This window comes from Panthera pardus, unplaced genomic scaffold (genome assembly GCF_024362965.1).
Source record: "Panthera pardus isolate Hobbes unplaced genomic scaffold, ASM2436296v1 HiC_scaffold_12, whole genome shotgun sequence".
NCBI lineage: Eukaryota > Metazoa > Chordata > Mammalia > Carnivora > Felidae > Panthera > Panthera pardus.
In genome coordinates, this window is record NW_026526677.1 from 42017929 (window position 1) to 42033580 (window position 15652).

The 15652-nt window shown below is 40.5% G+C and overlaps 1 protein-coding gene across 2 annotated transcripts in view; it reads left to right on the forward strand.

The window, feature by feature from the left end:
• PIK3C2A (phosphatidylinositol-4-phosphate 3-kinase catalytic subunit type 2 alpha) overlaps positions 1 to 15652 on the forward strand; it is a 192817-nt gene that overhangs the window by 67953 nt on the left and 109212 nt on the right. Inside the window, exon 1 of one of the 2 annotated variants that reach the window (XM_019456444.2) lies at positions 3676 to 3787. The exons of the other annotated variant lie outside the window; for it this stretch is intronic. The gene's annotated coding sequence lies outside the window, so the exon portion shown is untranslated. Of the gene's footprint in view, positions 1 to 3675; positions 3788 to 15652 lie in introns of those variants that run through there. 2 annotated transcript variants of the gene reach the window in all.

The window sequence follows — 15652 nt, forward strand, 5'->3', positions numbered from 1 at the left end:
GTTTGGGGGGTAATTTGATATGTAGCAATAAATAACTAATTACCTTCCATCCTCCCCTCTTCTTTCCCCTGAACTTCCTAGCTTCCAACGTTACTTGGACTTCTCTCTAGTAATGCTCACTACATCATACTTGTTTCCAAATCTCTCTCTCCTACTTGACTATCTCCAAGGATAGAAGCCCTGACTCAGCTTTATATTTACTGTGCCTTATGCAAAGTTCAAGCCACCATTGTCACTTCCCTATATTGTTGTAATAATCTCTAAACTGGGCTGCCTAAATCCTCTGTAGCCTCTCTCTGTTACATTCTCTGCCCAGCCTTAAGAAATCTTTTAAAAATATAACTTGGATCATTTGAGAGCTTAAAATCCTCCTCATTCTTAGGATAAAGACCTAAATTCTTAATATAGCCTCCCAGGCCTGGCATGATCTGCTTGCCTCACCACCAATTCTGAAGCCACTTCCCCCTTGTTCCCAGTACAACAGCAACACTGGCATCTCAGTTCCTCAGTTGAACCATCCTCCTTCCTCCCTCAGTGTCTTTGCACACACTGTCCCTCTGCCTGGGATGTCTCCTCCTTCATCCTCACTCAATTTCTACTCATCCTTTAGACCTCAGCTCAATGTTCCTCAGAGAAGGCCTTTCTGCCTTCCATTTTATCTTATATATTTTTTTTTAATTTGAGAGAGAGAGAGAGAGAGAGAGAGAGAGCACATGAGCATGGGAACAGGCAGAGGGGAAGAGAATCTTAAGCAGATTCCATGTTTAGCTTGGAGCCCTACACGAAGCTTGATCCCATGACCCTGGGATCATGATCTGAGCCAAAATCAGGAGTTGGACACTCAACTGACTGAGCCACCCAGGTGCCCCTGCCTTCTATTCTAAATCAAAGCACATGTAGTTTTCCTTCACACCACTTATCACAGTTTAAACAATTGTTTAATTAGGTGCTCAATGTTGGTCTCCGCTGTTGGACATGGACTAAGCTCTATGAGGGCAGGGACACCTTGTCTTGTTCACTACTGTATCTCTAGCACAGATGATAGTGTCTGATATATTGCCAACAGGGGCTCAATACTTTTTTTTTTTTTTCTGAATGAATTACAAGGCAACATTCCCTATTCCTTCTACAAACTTTACATCCTTTTACTATCCACACATTTAATGTTCATAATGTCATTTCTCTATGACAGTGTTACCTGTCTTAGGTAATGATCTCCAAGAAGTAGAGACCACAGGTTTTACGTTGTGTGGTATAGGACTCAGCAGAGTTCTACTGGGGTAGGGATACAGCATTGGGAAAGGAAAGTGAAGAATTTACTGATAAATGGCCTTTAGTAGCTATTTTATAGCTGTTAAAATCTCCATGGCCTTTTGGGGGGCAGTTTGAAGGTAAAAGAGCATGGGCCTTGCAGTTAGACCCAGGTTTGGATCCCAGCTGTACTATTTAGTAGCTGTGTGACTATGGGCAAATTACTTTATGCTCTCTTTTCTTCAAATTTCTCAGCTACAAAATGAGGATATCATAATGGCACCTTTTAATAAGGTTGTTAGAGGAATTCGATGACTTGTAAAGCACTAAGAAGAGGGCCTGGCCTTAGCAAATGCTCAATAAATATCAGCCTTTTTTTCTTTTCCCTGTGATAAAACAAGGTTGCCCATTTCTCATTTGGTACTGGAAGAAGTTTGGAAATATTTGTGGTGCTGTTAAGTTCTCTGTGGGAGGTTAGGATTGGAACACTTAAAAATATAATACCTCCTCCTCAATTCTTTTCTCTACCTTCAAATCTTAATATTGAAGCTAGTAGGAGAAAGAAGAGAGAAATGGCTGCCAACTATGTTCTTATCTGGTTCTTCAAATGACAGCAGTGCCAGTTTGTCCTAGAAATCTGTATTTCTATTGCTAACACATACATCTTCATACACCCTCTGCCAGAGAGAGAAGCTGCTAAGGGAGGGCTACTAGTTCAGATTCTTGACACCTGGCAATTTGTGGATGCTGATTTTTTGGAATCTGGAGCACTATTCAACTCCCTTTCTATCTCTTCCTATTGGGACCCTTCTGGTCAATCAGAGCCTGTTAAGTATCGGCCATTCAAGAGGTATAACAACATAATGAAGTTCACTCAAGCAAAGGCTCTCTGCTGCTGGGACTCAGAAAATATTTCTCATAAGAAAAATATAAGAAAGATTAAAAAAGTCAAACGGTTAATATTCCCTCTAGACACAGAGTTCTCTCAAGGCGTCTTCCTTCTTTCTGAAGGCACACTCAGTTCTTGAGCAGAAGCTAGGAAACCAGCTGAGATAAATCGTTTACCCCTCCCCTTTTAATCTTGTGAAAGAGCTGCCAATTCTAGAAATTCCTCCTTTGATGAGAAGATAAAGCAGAACAATGCTGTGGAACTAAACAGATTCCTAAGGGACATTCTTCTAGGGTGTGTAAAGTCTGCCTGGAAGTTGGGTTGGGGGAGGGGTGGAAGAGATGGAAAGCTAAGAGTAGGAGTTGGTAGCCATAGCCACAAAGAATACAGTTGTTTCTAGACTTCTCCATAGCATAGCAACTCTATCCAGTCTCCGCATTTCTTGGGAGGTGTAGGCAGGTTTATTACAGTGATTAGAGGGCTTCATCCACTTCACATCCATCCTACAAAATAAAAATAAAAAAAAAAAAAAGAAAGAGAAAACGTTTCTTTCCCATTATTTGTTGGAGCTAAGTTTCTACTTACAGCCTTCTCACATTAAAAAAAAAATTTTTTTTTAACTGAAAATTGCAGCCCAAATCAGTCTATCTAGCACATTAGATTGTAAGCCTTTGGAAGGAGCGCACCCCCTTCTCTTACCGTTTAAGGGACAATCTGTTGTAAAATGCTACAGATTGGAATCAGAACCGAGTTTGAATCCTGCTCCCAGCTTCACCATATGTAAACACGGACAATTTTCTTATCTGCTTGACATGGTTATATAATTTTTAAATCGGACATTTGAAGGCTCAACTCTACAGGCATAATCTTATTCAATTCTCATGAGGCAGATATTATTATGGAGATTGCATCTAAAGATATGTGGTAATGTAGTGAAGAGCCGTCTGTCTGGCTGTGAGTTATCATTGGACTATCTTCCATACCTGGCTGCTGAGGATTAAATGAGACACTTATGTGAAAGAGCTTTACACAATCCACGTGATGGACTACTAATTACACGCCCCACAGCACCTGATCCACCGTGAGGAGTCGGTAAACACTGCTTGGAGTGCATGATTTTATATCTTGCCTGCTCCTTTCGGTCTTCCAGTCACAAACTAATATCGCAGCGGCCTGAGGCCAAAACCACGAATCTGGGAGCCACAGCCGGGTTGGAGGAGACTGCTGAATCCCCGGAGAGGGCAGGGGAACAATAGAGTACTTTGGTGATTGGCGGACGCCCGGCCGGAGAGGGGGCCGGCTGGGGTTCCAGGAGGCATCCCGGTCCCTGGCCTGGTGTTGCGAGGAGAGGTATCCAGAACCTGCTCGGCATTTCCCCGGGGAGCCTGGCCCCCACACCCTGAGTTCTAGCCTCGCGGGACGCGCCCAAGCCCCGCCCACTACCTCAGGTAGGCCGTCTGCACCAGCCAATCCACCAGAAGCCTGGGCGCGGAAGGCGGTGCTTCTCTGGTCGGAAGTGACGTGCTGTGCTTGGCTGGCCGTGGAGTCCGCCGAGTCTCTTGGCGGCGGCTGAGAGGGAAATGGCTCGCACCGTGGCTGCTCCGGCGGCTCGGGTTGTGGTGGAGGCAGAGGCTCGGGCAGCGTGAGGTGAGGAGCGATAGGTGTGGCGGGGGCCGGTATCCGGGACCCTGCTGTTCAAGGGCAGTGAGGGGCCCCGGGGGGCCCAGGAAGGGAGGGTCTCTTGAGGCGGCCCCCAGTCCCCGGGTGCCCGCCTTTGACCCTCCATCTGGTACTCTTGGCGTTGCCCCAGCCAGACTCACCTCCCCCGGGCCTTGCTTCCACCCAGGCCGTTGCTGACTGTCCCGCCGAAGGTGCGAGGGGCCCGCACCCCCATTAGGCCCCTCTTGGCGGGGGCTGGGAGGTGGTGCGCCTGGAAGTTAGTTTTCTCCCAAGGGTGGGGGGGAGGGAGACAGCCCTCTTGTCCTTCGGGACCCGGCAGGAGCCGAAGTGGCCGGTCCTATTCTCTTGTTGAATTGTTAGATTCTGGCGAAGTGTGTTGCACTTCTCAGTTCTGTGTAGCTCCCCTCCACCCCCCTCCACCATAACCTCCCCCCCCCCCCCCCCCGCGCCTTCACCTCCTTGTCCCATCTCCAGCTTATGGGATAATGATTTTATTTCCTCTCCCGTTTCCCTTTTTCCCGCGAATCCACTTGCTTCGGGGAAACAGTATTATTTCAGTATGTATTTAGCGCATCATCTTTCCGGGAGTGCGGTCAGATTAAAAATATTTTCTAAACTCTTCCTGAGTGAGAGAGGAACAATACATAGTTGAAGAAAAAAGCACATACTTATTTTCCTCACTGAATGGTTTGGCTTTAAAAAAGAGATTCTCCATCTGTGGAAATTTGTTTTTGGGGGGGAGCAGGGATTGAGGAGGGAAATGAAAATTAAGTGAGGAGGACAGGCTGGGGATAACGTGAAAGAGCGAGCCTGTGGTAGTTGCTTCTGTTCATCAGCCTGATAGAAGTTGAGGTTGTAATTATATTTTTATTTTGAACAGTGGGTGTTGAATTGACAGGAAGGAGGTCTTCGTCTTTGAACGAGATTAACTATTAAAGAGGTCCTCACATCTTTCCAAGTGAGTGTCAAGACAGACACTCTGCTGGGAAAAATGTTTACTGTGTTGGAGTAAGTCACAGAGTAGAAGAGATGTAGAAAAAAAGAAAGCTATTAGAAGAGTGGTGAAGACTTAGTATAAGGGGAAAGCCAGTTTGGAGGTCTAGGGACACTGACACCAGGAAAGACTTTGTACCTTTGCCTCCTTGGCTTGTGATTAAGTCTCCACAGTAGACTCCTTTCAGCATATTCTCCTATACTTGGTGTTAGTGCTCTTATTCCACATGGCAGGTTAGACTGAAGTGCTCTAGTTGAGGTCTATACAGTTGAAGATAATTGCTTGTTTAATATTAAGACTGTTTTTGAGTACTGAAAAGCATTATGACTGAGAATAGAGAGATTTTGTTATTTAACTCAAACTTAACTCAGAAGTGACTTTATATAGATACCAAGCATATTATGAAAATCTGTTTTGTATGCATGTTGCTTGCAGTTTTTCTTGGCAAGTGCTGTATTTTGCTGTTTTCATCCATAGGTTTCACAAGTTTTGCTGTTAAATGGAACGTAAAAGTTGGCATGCTTGCATTAAGGAATTAGAAACTATAACTTTAGGCAATTAGCTGTATATTAAGCATCTGATTTTTTTTTCTTAATTTTTAAAAATATTTTATTTTTGAGAGAGAGTTGCACATGCGAGTGGGTGAGGGGCAGAGAGAGGAGACAGGATCTGAAGTGGGCTCTGCGCTGACAGCAGAGAGCCCGATAAGCATCTGATTCTTTGCTTCTCCCTTCTGCCATGAATGGTTCTAAAATAAGATTGTGCATGAGTTACATGTCCAGGAATCTTTCTTTAATCTGGCACATTTTGCACTCGTAAGCACATTCAGTAACTGAACTTCTATCTAACGAGAGTGTTGAATTTCCCAAGAGCTCATAGTTCTTATCAGAGCATCAGACCAAACTTTTCAGAGCAGCAGGGCAAAGCGCTTTTTTAAATGCTTTGTAACTTGTTACTCACTTTGATAACATAAATTATCTATTTTATTATATTTTCCATATTCCAAGAAGAAATTAAGACAGGTAAATGATAAAGGTGAATGTTTTAATACTGTGCATTTACATAGTATGTGATTTGTTGTACCTGAATAGGGCTAAAAATTAACTCTGCAAGACTTTGTTTTCATAGGGCCTGCAAGGATGCCTGGGACTGCAATGGTTCCAGGTATAGAAAAAAAATGAGACACAAGAGATAATAGTATGGTTATAAGGGCAGTAGTAGATCCAAAGTACTAAAAAGGATACGGTCATATGGGCTGGTGAGGGGAAAGGAGTGCATCTGAGGAAGATGATACTCAAATTGAGTCTTAAAGGATGAGTTTCTCCTATTAATGAGGTTAGGGTAAAGGTGATCAGGTTCTAGACCTTGCTGTGATACTACCAAGCAGTGAGATATTAAGCTGCTTATTCTGTTATCCATTTAAAAAATTATTTTTTGGTATCCATTTTTTTATTTGAGAGTTTTTATCTAAATTAATGCTCTCCGGTAAAAATACTAAATGAGAGCCACATATGTAAGACACTTTTTTACTTTTGTGTGTGTGTGTGTGTGTGTGTGTGTGTGTGTGTGTGTGTGTGTCTTGGAAATCTGGTATGCATCTTACACTTAAAACACATCTCATTGTGGGACACCTGAGTGGCTCGGTTGGTTGAGTGTAGAACTTTTGATTTCGGTTCAGGTCATGATCCTAGGGTCGTGGGATCGAGCCCCATGTCAGGCTTAAGATTCTTTCTCCCTCTGCCCCTCTCCCCAGCTTGTGCTCGCTCGCTCTCTCTAAAAAAAAAAAAATAATAATAAAAATAAAAATAAAAAAATGAATTTAAAAAAAGTCCCCCTTTAAAAAAAACACATCTCACTTTGGACTAGTCACATTTCAAGTACCACATTTCAAGCTGCTTGTGGTTAGTAGCTACTGGACTGAACAATGCAGATATACAATGCAGAACAGAAAATTCTGTTCTGTCTTGGATTCCTGCTTGAAAAGGAAAACTAACTCCTATGAGAAATGAATTATCAGTAGTTTATAATTTCTCATCATTTTGATAGAATTCATACATGAATCTTGTTGGGAATTATCATACTTTGGAGTAATATTGCTATAGGATATCTTTTAGGTTGTTCATAGGGTTAAGGTTGGGACTAGAAGAAACTTTGTTTTCTCTATTCTCTGGGGGAGTCACATTTTTGATATCTTTATTTTGTGCATTTGTGTATATGTTGTATCCTTCCATTTCTCTGCAATTTGCTATTTAGAACTGATGGATTCAGAACACAAAGGGAGAGTACACACTCACATTTTAGGCAGTTAAAAAGGAAATTTATATAATTTTAAACTACTTTTTGGGTTTCTTAAAATTTTTAATTTAGCTGTTTAGGTACAAAAGCAAATGGAATTTCTTTTTTTAATGTTATTTTTGAAAGAGAGAGTGCAAGTGAGTTGGGAGGGGCAGAGAAAGGGGCGGGGGGGGACAGAGGATCCTAGGTGGGCTCTGTGCTGACAGGAGCAAGCCCCGTGTGGAGCTCAGCTCACGAACTGTGAGATTATGACCTGAGCCAAAGTCAGACACTCAACCAAGTGTGCCACCCAGACACCCCTGAGATGGAATTTTTTTTAAGGATAAGTTTATTGTCCTCACTTTACAGATTAATAATTTTGGGCCCAGGAAGACTAAACTGCTGAATTATAATTACAATTTGTGAATGGTAGAGCTGGGTTTTGAACTCTGATATGTTGGGGTCAAGCCCCATTGTTTTGCTTCCTATCCCACACTGGCTGGCTGTGTATGGGATTTTTAAACACTCTTTTAATATATTTGAAGGCAATTATTGTTGGTTTAGCAGCAAGTATTTATTTATTTTTTCCTAAGTAATCTCTACCCCCTGTGTGGGGTGTAGGGGTATGGGGAGATCAAGAGTTGCATGCTCTACCAACTGAGCCAGCCATGTATCCCTTGAGTAAAGAGTTTAGATCTTACTTAAACTGTTACTGTAGGAGGAGGGTGATGAAGTGTGAAGGACAGAAATATTTCAGTGCACAGGGAAGAACTTGGAGAAAAACTTAGGAGAAAATAAAAGTTTAAGGAAGTATTTGAAAAGATAAGGACGGGATGGGGGTGAAATAAGAGATGAGAATAAGTAAACATCCACAATAAAGAACTTGGAGGCCAGTGGTCAGAACTTTTATATTATTTGGGTGATTCAGAAAATCTTAACACAAGCTATGAACTTGTGGCTTGAGTAGTGTGGAAGACATGGTTAAGGAGACTGAAAGAGAAGTTGGACTCTAAATGAGTAGATGAGTAATGCTAGTTCCTATTGTGAAATGAGTAGGGATTTGATAAGAAATTTGTGAGAAAGGTATAGAATAGGCAGTGTTAAGAAATTTGGTTAAAAATTTTGCAATAATTTAGGGCGCCTGGGTGGCTCAGTCGGTTGAGCGCCAACTTTGGCTCAGGTCACAATCTTGTAGTTGAGTTCGAGTCCTGCATCAGGCTCTGCGCTGACAGCTTGGAGCTTGGAGCCTGCTTGGGATCCTGTCTCCCTCTCTCCGCCCCTCCCCCGCTCACGCTTTGTCTGTCTGTCTGTCTCAAAAATAAGAAAATTAAAACATTTGCAATAAAGGGAAATCCTGATTGAAACAGGCTATTTTTTAAAAAGTAGTTTCCTACCTATAAAACAGAAATTGGCAGTTTATCTTCAGAAAATAACAGTGGAGGCAGGAAGACATTAAGAGTTCCGCTGTCCGTATGATAGAGCGCAGGACTCCTGATCTTGGGGTTGTGAGTTTGAGACCCACGTTGGGTGTGGAGCTTACTTAAAAATAAAGTTCTGTGGTGGAATGAGAGGGAAAAACAAAGACAAAAGCCTCTTTCAAGATAAAAGGGTAGGGAAAATGACAATAGGACACAATAAAGGGAAATCTGAGCAGGTGCTTTGCCTTTTGGTGAAAAGAATGTGGATGTTGATGGGAGAGATACACACACTTGGAAAAAGTACCTAATTAGCGAACAGGAAAACAATTTTTTAGATGTTTTATTTGCAGGTTAGGGAATTACACGAAGCTTAAATTTCCTCCCAAGATAAGCTCTGAAGGAGACCTAATTATACCTATAAAAAACCATAGTGCTGTAAGTATCCATAATCAAACTGATTTTATTAAGTTACTTTATATGTGTTCATGACATAATTTATAACTGTTCTGACCTCTTTTTTTAGTTTAGTGTGTATATATTTTTTAGACTACAGTGCTGAGTTGAGAAAAGGTGGTCTTTTTGGCTCCAGGGAATGTAGCCTAGTTTTATTTGACTAGATCTCATAATGACATTTATTGGACTGGAATTCTGCCTGTATTGAAATGTAGGACATGGGGGCGCCTGGGTGGCTCAATCAGTTAAGCATCCGACTTCCTCTAGGTCATGATCTCACAGTTCCTGAGTTTGAGGCCCTCTTTGGAGCCTGGAGCCTGCTTCGGATTCTATGTGTCCGTCTCTTTCTCTCTCAAAAATACACTAACATTAAAACAAAATGAAAAATTAGTCCAATGTCAGCTCAGGTCATGATCTCCTGGCTCGTAGGGTTCAAGCCCCGCTTCGGGCTCTATGCTGACAACTCAGAGCCTGCAGTCTGCTAGATTCTGTGTCTCTGTCTCTGCTCCTCCCCCTACTCATGCTCTGTCTCCTCTCTCTCAAAAATAAATAAGCATTAAAAAAAAAAAACTTAAAAAACTTAAAAAAAAATGAAAAATGAAATGTGTGACACACTATTTAGGGTTTTTTTTTTAAATCAGATTTATTGAGATACAATTTACTTCATCTTTTAGGTATCAGCTCTAGAAGTTATGAGTTAGTGATGGTGTATAACTGCCACCACCACACTCCATCACTCCAAAAACTATTTTTATTCCCCTTTGTGATTAATCAGTACCTTTCACTTACCCTCTAGATAACTGATTTTTTTAGTTTTGCCTTCCCAGAATGTCCTATAAATACAGTATATTCAGCCATTTATTTATTTATTTATTTATTTATTTATTTATTTATTTATTTAACAAATGGTCATCTGCAACTCAGAGGAAGTCATTCCTCCCTCAATCCCAACGTTGTTGGTTTTTTTTTTAGTAATCTCTATGCCCAACATGGGGCTCAAACTCATGACCACTAGATCAAGAGTTGTATATTCTTCTAACTGAGCCAGCCATGCACCCCAGGATATATAGCCTTTTGAGTCTGACTTTTTTCACTTGGCATAATGCTTTTGAGATTCAGTAAAATACCACATTTTATATACCCATATTTTGATGGGCAGTTAGGTTGTTGCTACCTTTTAGCTATTGTGAATATTGCTGTGAGGGTTAGTGTACAGTCATCCTGTTTTTAATTCTTTTGGGTATATATACCTAGGAGTGGAATTGCTGGGTCATATGGAAATTCTGTGTTTCATTTATTGAGAAAACACTAAAGTGTTTTCCAAAGTGGCTGCACCATTTTACATTCCCATCAGCAAAGGATGAGGGTTCCAATAATTTAGCCATTCTAGTAGGTATGCAGTGGTATCTCATTGTGATTTTGATTTGCATTTCTTTAATGAGTAATGCTATTGAACATCTTTTCATCTGATAAGCTGCCTTTTTTTTAGTGGTATGAATATAGTGATGGTTGTTCCAATAACTGGACTTGTGTAATACATATATGTATTATTAAATGCCTGTTATAAACTAGGCATTACGTATATTATTTTTTTTAACCCCAACAATACTGAGATGTGATCTGTCTTTAACAGATAAGAAAACTAAGACAAAGGGAGATTAAGTAGTTTAAGATTACACAGTTAATAAGTCTGATAATTAAGCCTCAAGTCTTGCTACTACATTTTCTCTTCTTTGTTACTGTTCTATAAAACTACAAATTTAATGCAGTTGGTGTCATGTGAAGACAAGGTTTTGTTAGCCATAGTAATTTTGGAGTTTGGGGGGAATATTCTAGAAAAATTCATGTCAGTTTTTCATCATGTCAGTTTTTCATTATTATTCCCTATTTGGGGGTTCTCGATTATAACTCAGTTTTATGTTTTCTTAAGCTATGTTGGAAATGGAGGCATATACCATAACATTTAGCACAAAAGCTTACTGTTATTTGTCCTGTTGGAATTGGGGTAATGTCAGAGTATGTTTAATGATTCATGTTAAATGAATGGACAATAAAGTAGTCCAAAGTTCAGTAATTATCTTCACAAAGCAGTACTAGTGTTGGGATTTTGAGTTAGATTGAAAACTGCTTTGTCAGTAAAATGTCTTTGAACAGGAAACTCTTGCTGTAATTGTATTCCCCCTTCCATGTCCCCCTCCCAAAGAGTGATATATATATGCAGATACATAAAGTTGTTCTTGATGAATGCCCTGTGTTGTGAGTCTTTTATGTGTAGAATGTTGCTCCTAGGAGCTCAAGGTGGTATAATGACTGCTAGTGCTTATTAGACTACAGTGTAGTGCTTTTTGTCAAAATGAGAGAATCAAACCCTTTATTAATTGCTTGTAGTACTTGGGCAAAGTGTAATTATAAAGTGTAGTATGGAGATTAAAGAGTGTGAGAGCTTGCTAGGCTCATCCATCTTTAAACTTGTGAAGCTCAGGATGGTTTCTCTCTTCGCTTTCCCATGACTCACCCCTTATGTCCAGGTTACCATTCCAATTTCATCTTTTTCCTCACTACACTGTTAAAAAATAATACCCCTTCCCACCAATTAAATCATTCTTTGTCATGTTATTGTGTTTTCCCCCATTTCATTTACTGTCTAAACTTAACATTTTTGTTTGCTAGTTTAAATGAAACCATTCTTAATATTTCCATTGCTGCCAACCTAGTTCAAGTCCTTACTGGTTCTTTTCTAGATTGTTTCAGTTACATATTAATTGGTCTCCTGGTTTCCATTTTGGTTTTCCTTAGGCCTTTTTTCGGCAAAGCCAATAGAAATCTTTTAACATTGTAAATCAGCTCACATGAATGTCTCTTACACACCTTTGGCATCCTATCACACTAATAATTGAGTATATTAGTGGTTTTCCTCCATGAAAGTATATTGTTTAATTATAGAAAGTTCATATTAATAGATGTAGATTTTAGGATTTTTTTTGAGAGAATATTTTTTATTTTTGCTAATTGAGGTTGGCGATTTAGCTTATTAATTTTTATCAAAAAAAGATTTCAACCAAAAAAAAAAGGGAAAGGTGAAAATATCATTAAAAATCATAGAGTAAAATTAGGTTTAAAAAGAAGTTTGTGTCATACCCTAAACAAGAAATATAGGTATATATTTAACATATATAAATTTGGAGAAAAGTTTTAAATTCTACAAGTCTTTATAGAAACTTCCCTGTTTTTGTTTTGTTTTGTTTTGTTTTTAAGTTTATTTATTTTTGATAGAGACAGAGTGCGAGCATGAGCTGTGGAGGGGCAGAGAGAGAGGGAGACACAGAATCCGAAGCAGGCTCCAGGCTGCAAGCTGTCAGCACATAGCCTGACGTGGAGCTCAAACTCACGAACTGTGAGATCATGACCTGGGCCGAAGCTGGACGCTTAACTGACTGAGCCACCCAGGTGCCCCTAACCCCCCTGGTTTCTTTAGGAATAAATAGACTCTATATTTTAGATTGATTTGACTTTAACTCTGTGCATATTAATAGGAACTGAAGCCACTTCTTTCCAGGTAGTCATTTAACCTACATTACTCTGTGATCCCATTAGGTTCATTCTCTAGTATATATATTTTTTAAAGTTTATTTATTTTAAGTCAGACAAATATCAAACGATTTCACTAGTGGAATTTGAGAAACACAACAGATTAACATAGGGGAAGGGAAGGAAAAATAAGATAAAAACTGTGAAGGAAGCAAACCATAAGAGACTCTTTTTTGAGGTGGGGAGGGGACACCTGGGTGGCTCAGTTGGTTAAGCATCTGACTTCGGCTCAGGTCATGATCTCACGGTTCTTAAGTTTGAGCCCCATTCCAGGTGAGCTTGAGCCCTGCTTCTCTCTCTCTGCCCCTCACTCACTTGTGCCCTTTCTCTCTCAAAAACAAAAACAAAAACAAAAAAAACACAAACCTCTTAAATACGGAGAACAAACTGAGGGTTGCTGGAGGGGAGGTGGGTGGGAGATGGGTTAAATGGGTGATGGACATTAAAGAGGGCACTTTTTAGGGTGAGCACTGGGATATGTAAGTGATGAATCACTGGGCTCTATCTCTGAAGCCAAGACCACACTGTATGTTAATTAACTTAAATTTAAATTAAGAAAAAGTTTATTTTGAGAGTGTGTGTGGGCCTGGGGGAGGAACCTAGAGAGAGGGAGAGAGAGAATCCTAAGCAGGCTCTGTGCTGTCTCTCATGAACTGTGAGATCATGGCCTGAGCCAAGATCAAGAGTCAGACACTTAACCTACTGAGCCACCCAGGGACCCCTGTAGTGTATTTTTATCTTACTTGGGCTTCAATAAACTTCTTAGGTTTGCTTGGTTGAGGTCTTTCTTCATTTGCAGAAAGTTCTTGGCTATTTTCTCTTCAAATATTTCTTCTGTTTCATGCTCTTCTATCTTCTCTTGGGACTCCCAAGTCCCATAAATGTTAGACCATTTGAAATTGTCCTATAGGCATGGTATTTTACCTCTCTCCCCTATTTTTTTTCTCTGGATGTTTTCTTCTGATTTGTCTTCAAGTTTAACCATCTTTTCTAATGCTGTTCAGTCCATTAATTCTTCATTTCTGATGTATTTTTCTTGTATTTGATTCTTTTTTGTAATTTGTATCATTCTGCTGAAACCACCATCACCTCATATATGCATTTCCTTTTTCTGCTAGATCATTTAGCATCTGCATCCTAATTATTTTAATTTTTTTATGTTTATTTATTTTGAGAGAGAGAGAGAGAGAGCACAAGCTGGGTAGGGACAGAGAGAGAAAGGGGAGAGAGAGAATCCTAAGCAGGTTCTGCACTGTCAGCACAGAGCCCAGTGCGGGGCTCAAATTCAGAAACCGTGAGATCATGACCTGAACCAAGATCAAGAGTTGGACACTTAACCGACTGAGCCACCCAGGCACCCCTCATCCTAACTATTGTAAAGTTTCTGTTTGATAATTCCAACATTTGGGCGATCTCTGTGTCTGTTTATTTTGACTGTTTCCTTAACAATGGATCACATTTTCTTCTTTGTCTCCTAATCTTTGATTATATATTAGACAACTTAAATGCCCCTTATTCTGTCAGGCCACTAAATTGAGAAAGTCTGATTTTTAAGTAAGATGGGTCTGTGCTTTATTTCAACTTTAATTTGATTCAGTTCACTATTGGGTTGAAGTACCTTGGGGAGCAATAATGGCTTTCTCTTTAGAAGGATTTGGGATCTGAACATTGACTTGATTCCAAAGATTTTTTTTTCAGCCTAGCTGCTAGCTTTTTAGGTTGTCAGGAAGTCTCTTTGTTCTCTACTTTGTTCTTTCTTGGTTTTTGGTGTCTCAGGAGATCTCTCTGCCTTGCTGCCCTTACTCCAGCCTCTCTGGAGGGCACCTGTCTTACATAAAGGCCTGGAATGCTTTGGAGGGCTTTTTCTCAGCTCTTCTGCCCCATCCCCAGCCATTGGGTAGCTGAAAACTTGGAGTGCCTCAGGTGGATTTCTCCCTCTTCACCTGCCCAGCCCTCCTTTGGAGGGTGGCTGCCTTATTCTTCAGGGAGGCCCACATACTTTAAGGGGGATCCCTTAGCTCTTCTGCCCTGTCCCAGATTTCAGTGTGCTACCTGTGCATTTAATGAAGACCCAAGGGAAAGAGTTGATGGGTAGGTACAGACTTGTTCCATGCCTGGGACTCCTTGTAATTCTTAGGGCTTTAGACCATTCAGACTTACCTCTGCCATGCCTCAGAATTCTAATCTGTCATGGTAGCCTACACGTGGCTATTGAAAGTGTTTGTTAAAAGTCTAATGAGTTTCTCATCCCTGTCTACAATGCATTCTTCCTGCTCTTCTGTGCCAGGGATTCGAGTAGCAGTGGACCGGCCTCTTCATGAGAGGTTTATCACTTTCTGGAATTTAATTCATTAGAGTTTTTGTGTGTGTGTTCTGCTCTCTGATGTCTCTTAAAAGTATTTTCTTTTTTTTAGCTTTTTTACCTTGCTTTTCATTGTTGAAGTGAGACAGTCTCTTGTCACTTTGTATATCCTAATAACAGGAAAATCCCTTTGTTTCATATTCATTACCTTTGTTTTAGAATAGTAAAGCTTATGGGAATGCAAACCGGTGCAGCCACTCTGGAAAACAGTGTGGAGGTTCCTCAAAAAATTAAAATTAGATCTACCCTATGACCCAGCAATAGCACTGCTAGGAATTTACCCAAGGGATACTGGAGTATTGATGCATAGGGGCACTTGTACCCCAATGTTTATAGCAGCACTCTCAACAATAGCCAAATTAGGGAAAGAGCCTAAATGTCCATCAACTGATGAGTGGGTAAAGAAATTGTGGTTTATGTACACAACGGAATACTACTTGGCAAGGAGAAAGAATGAAATATGGCCTTTTGTAGCAATGTGGATGGAACTAGAGAGTGTTATGCTAAGTGAAATAAGTCAGGCAGAGAAAGACAGATACCATATGTTTTCACTCATATGTGGATCCTGAGAAACTTAACAGAAGACCATAGGGGAGGGGAAGGAAAAAAAAAAGAGAGGGAGGGAGCCAAACCATAAGAGACTCTTAAAAACTGAGAATAAACTGAGGGTTGATGAGGGGTGGGAGGGAGGGGAAAGTGGGTGATGGGCATTGTAGAGGGCACCTGTTGTGATGAGCACTGGG